The sequence below is a fragment of the Malaclemys terrapin genome, chromosome 13 (assembly GCF_027887155.1).
Source record: "Malaclemys terrapin pileata isolate rMalTer1 chromosome 13, rMalTer1.hap1, whole genome shotgun sequence".
Taxonomy (NCBI): Eukaryota; Metazoa; Chordata; order Testudines; family Emydidae; genus Malaclemys; species Malaclemys terrapin.
The window spans coordinates 27,015,975-27,025,479 of record NC_071517.1 but is presented as its reverse complement, the minus strand read 5'-3'; the positions used below and the strand labels follow the sequence as shown (position 1 = coordinate 27,025,479).

The following is a 9,505-nucleotide window of genomic DNA, read 5'->3' as shown; positions in this document are numbered from 1 at the left end:
TGTGGCTGCAGCAGCAAGATGGCAGCTTGTGCTAGCCGCTGGAATACAACTCCCTGGACATGTAATGTGTAGACAGACCCTGAGTTTAAGCTTTTGTGTTCTTGTTTGGTTGTGTCCTTCCCCCCTTTTCCTTTCACTCCCTTTCTGCTACTTTACACCCCACTGCTCCCATTCCTTGCCTATGTAGTTCCTGCTTCCTTCTTTTCTTATCTTTCTCCTGCTCCTCCTTCTGGCCTCTCCTTTTTCTTCACTTCATTTTGCACCTGATATGAGGTGGGACAGGCACCTCCCATTATCAGCAAAACCATTTCTGATGCAGAGAGAACAGAAGACCAGAGATCCCAGCAGCCATGGCCTCAGCGACTCCTGTACAGGAAATCCAAGAGGAAACCAAATGTCCCATCTGTCTGGAATATCTGACAGACCCAGTGTCCATACACTGTGGGCACAACTTCTGCCGAGGCTGCATCACTCAGTACTGTGGTACATGGACAAAGGGGGACTATGACCCTGTGTGCTGCCCCAACTGCAGAGCCCGAATCCGGAAAGGGACTCTCCGGAATAACTATCAGCTAGCAAATATAGTGGAAAAAAATCAAACAACTAGATATAAAACCAGGAAAAGAGAATCTGTGTGAGAGACACGCCAAATCCCTGGATCTGTTTTGTGAAGAGGACTTGGAAGCCGTGTGTGTGGTTTGTGAGAGATCCCCCGAGCACAGAACTCACACGGTGCTTCTCATGGAGGAGGCTGCCCCGAAATACAAGGTAGGAAACACTGTGGATCTGGGTTAATCTAATCCTTTCCTTTTCAGACTAAGTCTTTCAGAGCCCCAGAATCTCCCAGTTTCCCAGATTTTCTCCCCTGATCTCTGGATCGACCTAAATCTCCCCCCTGCAGGGACCTCTAGCCACTGATGCTGCCTCAGCTTGTCAATCCTGCACTGTTCATTAGGGAGACAAGGGGACTAGAGCTCTGTGTGAGGCACTTTCCTCACACTCAGGATTAAAGCAAGATGTGTCCATGCTGTTGCCAGGCCAGGAATGGAGGGAATGAGATGCTCCCACCACACCCCTGACAGCCCAGGCACTGCCAGCAGGGTGTTGTTATTAATCATGAACATAGCCCGGGGAGTGGTGGGGAGCCATGGACCCTCCACATGCCTGGGTGGAGGGGCCCCGAGAGCAGCCTCCGGCCCATGTCCCTGGCCCCCAGGTCCCACACCCAGGGCAGGTGGAGGGTCTGCAGCTCCTCGTAGCTGCCTGCGTGGCTATTCCCCTGACCTGGCTCTGGCTTCCAGCCTGGCCCATGGGTGGGGCCTTGGGGGCCAAAGAGCTGCAGCCAGTCCATGGTAAGAGCCACGCAGGCAGCTGTGGGGTGCTGCAGACCCTCCACTTGTGCAGAGTGGGGAGTCCAAGAGGTGGACACATGGGCCAGGGGCTGCTTTTGGGCCCCCACAATCCAGGCAGGTGGAGGGTCCCTGGCTCCACAGCTTGGCTCCAGCTTCTGGCTTGACCGGGAACAGGGGCTCAGGGGAAGAGGCGGGACAGGGTGGGTCTTGTGGCCCCTCCTCCTTTAGGAAGAATCAGTTGCCCCTGTTGGAACGTCTATACATGAGTGGGTTTAAGTGCAGGTATTCTGGGCTCTTCCCTAGGGACCCATCTCTGGAGTCACATGATTAAAACAGATCCTCAGGTTTCAGAATAAAAAAAATCAGTAACCAAAAAGTAACTTTCTAGCCCATATGATTGACAAGAAAAGTTTGAAAATATGTCACAAGCATAACTGATATAGTGACTTGTGACTGAGTCTGTAGAGAGCCTGAGTTAATAGCTCTGAGAAGAGGAAACTGCCCTACGTATCTCAATGTGATGTTCACTCCAACAACTACTGCTATGGGATCCTCATCCCCCTCTCCCAAGCTGGGGGCTCTGTATGTGAAGCAGGTGGGGAAGAAGGCCCAGTTTACCATCCCAAGAAAATAAACATGATACACATATCTGTGCTGGCAGCTTACATATACTGAGGTCCCTGCCCCAAAGAGCTTGCAGTGTATATAAATGAGTATACAAATTTCCCTTCCCTCCAAACAAGCTTTTGTATGTGTCATTTATTTTCTTTTCAAACATAATCTGAGCACTTTCTGAATTTTCTGCTGTACTCAGATTGCATTTACCCCAAATGAAAAATAGCCCTTTGACAAAGGCAGATTGTAGCACTATGACCCTTCTAAAAAATTCAAATTTCTACCCAGCGTCATGTTTGAATGCTGTGTCTGTATATTACTTAGGTTCAATGGCTGCAGAATTGTCCTTTGAACCTCTCAGGTCTGTGAGTCATTGTTAGCTAGCTTTCAAACCCCTGAGCTTCTCTCTCTCCACATGCTCAGTGTAGTTCTTTGGTGTTTGACCTTTAGCAAACAGCAAAGGGAAACACCCAGTGTTGTTGCAGGTGGGGCATATTTCTGAGCTCAGGAACCTGAACCTTACCCTGTTACACTGCCCAAAGGGAGCCATGGCTGCAGACAACTGGGTGGAAAGTCTCCAGGATGAAGCTACATGTCCCATCTGTCTGGAGTATTTCACAGAATCCATCACTCTGGCATGTGGGCACAATTATAGCCAAGCCTGCTCAGCCTGTGCTGGGAGGGATCCGATACAGCCATCTCCTGCCCTCAGCAAAGGCAGATTAAGATTGATTGGGGCCCTGGGCACAAAGAATATTTGGGCCCACCACACTCCAGTGGCTGAGGGGAACCAGAACCAGTGGGGCAGCCATAGCCCCCCACTTTCAGAGGTGACACATATCTGTGGCTAGTGGGGGGCACAAATGAAAGATTCTGGGAGTCACGTGATTTCTGATTTCTCAGGATCCCTCTGGCATGGACACCCAGCATTAAGGAGGCAGCAAACCCCCCGGCAGTAGCTGTATCAGTGTGTTCCTGCAACCTGGGGAGGGAGGAAACAGCAGGGTGGCTGGCCGTATTATCATAGGACCTGGGAGCCTCAGTCAAGGACCAGGACGCCATTGTGTTAGGCGCTGGCTGACTGAGCTCCGTCCCCCACCACATGGGGCTGCTTTGCCTTCCCTGCTCCTGGAGTCCCACACTATGCCTCTGCCTCCAGCCCCGACTCACCTCTGTGGACCGTCTGCAAAGCAGGCAGCAGCACTGGGACTTCAGCACCAGGGAAGGTGAAACAGCCCCATGTGGCAGGGGAGGAGTTCAGCTGGCAACCAGCTCCTGCTGCTTCCTCCCTCCCTCCCCAAGCTGCAAGGACCAGGGAGAGCACTGCTGCCAGGCGGAGTACTGCCTCTTTGCTGCTGGCTGTCCCCACCAGAAGAATCCCCAGAAATCTGTGGGGCATGTGACCCCTCATGCCTCCACCATGCATTGCCTCCTTATCCTCAGGCAGGCACTGTGCCAGGGACTGTGCCAGCCTCTTCCTGGTCATGGGAGGGACTGAGGTGGGCCTTAGACCTACCCTCATGATGGGGCCCCGCCCCCTGCTCCTGCTCTCCCCCCAAGGATCCCTAAGAGCTAACCAGGGAGCCCAGGCTGCTGTGGGGAGCTCTGGAGCCTCCACCTGCCCTGGGTGTGTGACCCGGGCCAAGGGCTGCTCCCCCCCAGCAGGTGGAGGGTCCAGGGCTCCCCACAGTGGCCTGGGCTCCCTGGGCGGCTCTTACCTCAGCCTGGCTCCAGCTTCTGGCCTGGCCAGGAGGCAGGGCCTGTTGGGGAACAGGAGGGGCAGAGGGCTGCGCCACAATTCTGGTGCTGGTGGCACTCCTCCCTCCTACACAGGTTCCGGTGCTCCTGGGGGCCCCAAGTTGGTTGAGGCCCCATGGGCCAGTGTGTTAATCTGCCACTGGCCCTCAGTAAAGAGAAACTGCAACAGAGAAACCTCAGGTCAAACAGGCAGCTCATGAAAGACATAGAAACAGCCAAGTTTAGAGGCAGCAAAAGGCTCGGGAGGGGAGAGGGTGTGCAGGGAACACCAAGAGCCTTTGAAACTGTTCTGTGAAGAGGATCAAACTTTTATCTGACTGATTTGCCATCTGTCGTGAGCTCACATGGTGGTTCCCTTAGAGGAGACTGCCTAGGAGTACAATGTAAGGAATTGCTTTTAAGTTGAGTAACTTTAGATTTTGGATATCTTTTTAAGCTATTAATCAGAGTAATAACTTTGGATTTTATTTACAGATTAATTTTATAGCAAGTTGCCTATCACAGCTAGTGGTGTAACTGCATCTCTGAGCTCTGTAAAGCCTCCATTGTATGAAACATGCTATAAAAAATAAATTATGCAGCATGAGGAATTTACAGATGTAGAAGGCAAGAAACCTTTCTCTGAGAAGTTGAATTCTTTTCCAAACCATTTCCCACTTCGGGTCATTTGAGCTAAAAGATGTGGAGGGAACCCAGTGTAACTGCATTATTCCGCTGTGTAAAGCCTTCGCTATAACAAGTAAATTAAATGGCAGAGTGTCAAGAAAGGCAAAAAGCCCTGAAGAATTAAAGATGTCTGATGTGAGAGAATTTCTTTCTGGGAAGCTGGTTCCTCTTCAAACCCTGCTCCCACTGGTGCCATAAGGGAACTTTCTACAGAACAGAAGTTGTTAAATGACCAGTGAGGTTTAAATCACATGAGTTATAGGCCAGTCTATGTGAGAGTGTTCCCTTTAGCTAGCCAAAGTTCCCTTCCCAACAGCTAGCCAAAGACTCCAAAAGTAATAGCAAAACATTTTTTTTTAATACATCAGAAGCAGAAAGCCTGCTAAACAACCAGGGGGGCCACTGGATGATCGAGATGCTAAAGGAGCACTCAAAGACGATAAGGCCATTGCAGAGAAACTAAATGAATTATTGGCATCGGTCTTCACTGTTGAGGATGTGAGGGAGATTCCCAAACGTGAGCCGTTCTTTTTGGTGACAGATCTGAGGAACTGTCCCAAATTGATGTGTCATTAGAGGAGGTTTTGGAACAAATTGATATACTAAACAGTAATAAGTATCCAGGACCTGATGGTATTCACCCAAGAGTTCTGAAGGAACTCAAATGTGAAATTGCAGGACTACTAACTGTCATCTGTAACCTATCATTTAAATCAGCTTCTGTACTAAATGACTGTAGGATAGCTAATGTGATGCCAATTTTTAAAAAGGGCTCCAGAGGTGACCCTGACAACTACAGGCCAGTAAGCCTCACTTCAGTATCGGGCAAATTGGTTGAAACTATCGTAAAGAACAAAATTGTCAGACACATAGATGAACATAATTTGTTGGGAAATAGTCAACATGGTTTTTCTAAAGGGAAATCATGCCTCACCAATCTACTAGAATTCGCTGAGGGGGTCAACAAATATGTGGACAAAGGAGATCCAGTGGATATAGAGTATTTAGATTTTCAGAAAGCCTTTGACAAGGTCCCTCACCAAAGGCTCTTAAGCAAAATAAGCAGTCATGGGATAAGAGAGAAGGTTCTCTCATGAAGGGTAGAAGGGAGAACAGCAAAATAGAGACAATGGATTTCAGGAAGGCAGATTTTGGGAAGCTCAGAGAGCTGATAGGTAAGGTCCCATGGGAATCAAGACTGAGGGGAAAAACAACTGAGGAGAGTTGGCAGTTTTTCAAAGGGACTCTATTAAGGGCCCAAAAGCAAGCTATTCCGCTGGTTAGGAAAGATAGAAAATGTGGCAAAAGACCACCTTGGCTTAACCACGAGATCTTGCACGATCTAAAAAATAAAAAGGAGTCATATAAAAAATGGAAACTAGGACAGATTACAAAGGATGAATATAGGCAAACAACACAGGAATGCAGGGGCAAGATTAGAAAGGCAAAGGCACAAAAAGAGCTCAAACTAGCTACGGGAATAAAAGGAAACAAGAAGACTTTTTATCAATACATTAGAAGCAAGAGGAAGACCAAAGACAGGGTAGGCCCACTGCTTAGTGAAGAGGGAGAAACAGTAACAGGAAACTTGGAAATGGCAGAGATGCTTAATGACTTCTTTGTTTCGGTCTTCACCGAGAAGTCTGAAGGAATGCCTAACATAGTGAATACTAATGGGAAGGGGGTAGGTTTAGTGGATAAAATAAAAAAAGAACAAGTTAAAAATCACTTAGAAAAGTTAGATGCCTGCAAGTCACCCGGGCCTGATGAAATGCATCCTAGAATACTCAAGGAGCTAATAGAGGAGGTATCTGAGCCTCTAGCTATTATCTTTGGAAAGTCATGAGAGACGGGAGAGATTCCAGAAGACTGGAAAAGGGCAAATATAGTGCCCATCTATAAAAAGGGAAATAAAAACAACCCAGGTAACTACAGACCAGTTAGTTTAACTTCTGTGCCAGGGAAGATAATGGAGCAAGTAATTAAGGAAATCATCTGCCAACACTTGGAAGGTGGTAAGGTGATAGGGAATAGCCAGCATGGATTTGTGAAGAACAAATCATGTCAAACCAATCTGATAGCTTTCTTTGATAGGATAACGAGCCTTGTGGATAAGGGTGAAGCGGTGGATGTGGTATACCTAGACTTTAGTAAGGCATTTGATACGGTCTCGCATGATATTCTTATCGATAAACTAGGCAAATACAAATTAGATGGGGCTACTATAAGGTGGGTGCATAACTGGCTGGATAACCGTACTCAGAGAGTTGTTATTAATGGTTCCCAATCCTGCTGGAAAGGCGTAACGAGTGGGGTACCGCAGGGGTCTGTTTTGGGACCGGCTCTGTTCAATATCTTCATCAACTACTTAGATATTGGCATAGAAAGTACGCTTATTAAGTTTGCGGATGATACCAAACTGGGAGGGATTGCAACTACTTTGGAGGACAGGGTCATAATTCAAAATGATCTGGACAAATTGGAGAAATGGTCTGAGTTAAACAGGATGAAGTTTAACAAAGACAAATGCAAAGTGCTCCACTTAGGAAGGAAAAATCAATTTCACACATACAGAATGGGAAAAGACTGTCTAGGAAGGAGTACGGCAGAAAGGGATCTGGGGGTTATAGTGGACCACAAGCTAAATATGAGTCAACAGTGTGATGCTGTTGCAAAAAAAGCAAACATGATTCTGGGATGCATTAACAGGTGTGTTGTGAGCAAGACACGAGAAGTCATTCTTCCGCTCTACTCTGCTCTGGTTAGGCCTCAGCTGGAGTATTGTGTCCAGTTCTGGGTGCCGCATTTTAAAAAAGATGTGGAGAAATTGGAAAGGGTCCAAAGAAGAGCAACAAGAATGATTAAAGGTCTTGAGAACATGACCTATGAAGGAAGGCTGAAAGAACTGGGTTTGTTTAGTTTGGAAAAGAGAAGACTGAGAGGGGACATGATAGCAGTTTTCAGGTATCTAAAAGGGTGTCATAAGGAGGAGGGAGAGAACTTGTTCACCTTGGCCTCTAAGGATAGAACCAGAAACAATGGGTTTAAACTGCAGCAAGGGAGGTCTAGGTTGGACATTAGGAAAAAGTTCCTAAGTGTCAGGGTGGTTAAACACTGGAACAAATTGCCTAGGGAGGTTGTGGAATCTCCGTCTCTGGAGATATTTAAGAGTAGGTTAGATAAATGTCTATTAGGGATGGTCTAGGCAGTATTTGGTCCTGCCATGCGGGCAGGGGACTGGACTCGATGACCTCTCGAGGTCCCTTCCAGTCCTATAATCTATGAATCTATGAATCTATGAATTGGTAACTGGTTAAAAGATAGGAAACCAAGAGTAGGAATAAAAGGTCAGTTCTCAGAATGGAGAGAGGTAAATAGTGGTGTCCCCCAGGGATCTGTACTGGGCCCAGTCCTATTTAACATATTCATAAATGATCTGGAAAAAGGGGTAAACAGTGAGGTGGCAAAATTTGCAGATGATACAAAACTACTCAAGATAGTTAAGTCCCAGGCAGACTGTGAAGAGCTACAAAAGGATCTCACAAAACTGGGCGCCTGGGCAACAAAATAGCAGATGAAATTTAATGTTGACAAGTGCAAAGTAATGCACATTGGAAAACATAATTCTAACTGTACATATACAATGACGGGGTCTAAATTAGCTGTTACCTCTCAAGAAAGAGATCTTGGAGTCATTGTGGATAGTTCTCTGAAATCATCCACTCAATGTGCAGCGGCAGTCAAAAAAGCGAACAGAATGTTGGGAATCATCAAGAAAGGGATAGATAATAAGACAGAAAATATCATATTGCCTCTATATAAATCCATGGTACGCCCACACCTTGAATACTGCGTGCAGTTGTGGTCGCCCCATCCCAAAAAAGATATATTGGAATTGGAAAAGGTTCAGAAAAGGGCAACAAAAATGATTAGGGGTATAGAATGGCTTCCGTATGAGGAGAGATGAATAAAACTGGGACTTTTCAGCTTGGAAAAAAGACGACTAAGGGGGGATATGATTGAGATCTATAAAATCATCACTGGTGTGGAGAAAATAAATAAGGAAAAGTTATTTACTCTTTCATATAATACAAGAACAAGGGGCCACCAAATGAAATTAATAGGTAGCAGGTTTAAAACAAGCACAAGAGAGTATTTTTTCACACAACGCACTGTCAACCTCTGGAACTCCTTGCCAGAGGGTGTTGTGAAGGCCAATACTATAATGGGGTTCAAAAGGGAGCTAGATAGATTCATGGAAGATAGGTCCATCAATTGCTATTAGACAGGATGGGCAGGAATGGTATTCCTAGCCTCTGTTTGCCAGAAGCTGGGATTGGGTGACAGGGCATGGATCACTTGATGATAATCTGTCTGTTCATTCTCTTTGGAGCACCTGTCATTGGCCACTGTCAGAGGACAGGATACTGGGCTTGATGGACCTTTGGTCTGACCCAGGATGGCCATTCTTATGTTCTTCAGAGTGGAGACTAGGAAATTACAAGCTGTTGTTGTTACTGATTTGTAACATGCTTTTTATTAGTTGTATTTTCGTCTCTGTAGCCCCAACAGACCAAATGAGATCTGACCATGATTGTGCTGGGCCCTGCACAAAACCCAGTGAGGTACGATCCCTGCCCTGCATAGGTTAGATTCTAAACAATACAGACAAAGGGTGGGAGGGGAAACAGAAGCACTGAGAGGGGCAGTGACTTTCCCAGTGTCACCCAGCTGGTCAGTGATAGAGTTGGGAATAGAACCCAGGTCTCTCAAGGACTAGATCAGGGCCCTAATCACTAGGCCTTGCTGCATCCCCAGCAGCACTGAGCAGTGATGAAATGTGGCCATTAAAAGGTAAAGACGCTGTGATAAAGGTCTCAAGCCTAACAGGGAGAGGAGATTTCCCACTGGGATACTGTACTCATGTGTTGCTCCATGAGGGCTTACATTCAAATACCAGCCTGCACTAGAGGAGGTCACTGTGTTAAACACTGTGTGGAACCCAAACACCTTGAGTCCACACACAAAAGAGCTCCAGACAGTGCAGGTCTGTCATAACTATAAAGGGAAGGGTAACAGCTCTCCTGTGTACAGTACTATAAAATCCCTCCTGG

The 9,505-nt window shown here is 46.8% G+C and overlaps 1 pseudogene; it reads left to right on the top strand.

Annotated features, from left to right (window-relative positions):
- The first annotated feature begins 333 nt into the window (after positions 1–333).
- Positions 334–9,505, top strand: part of LOC128848313 (E3 ubiquitin-protein ligase TRIM39-like) — a 41,193-nt pseudogene continuing 32,021 nt past the window's right edge.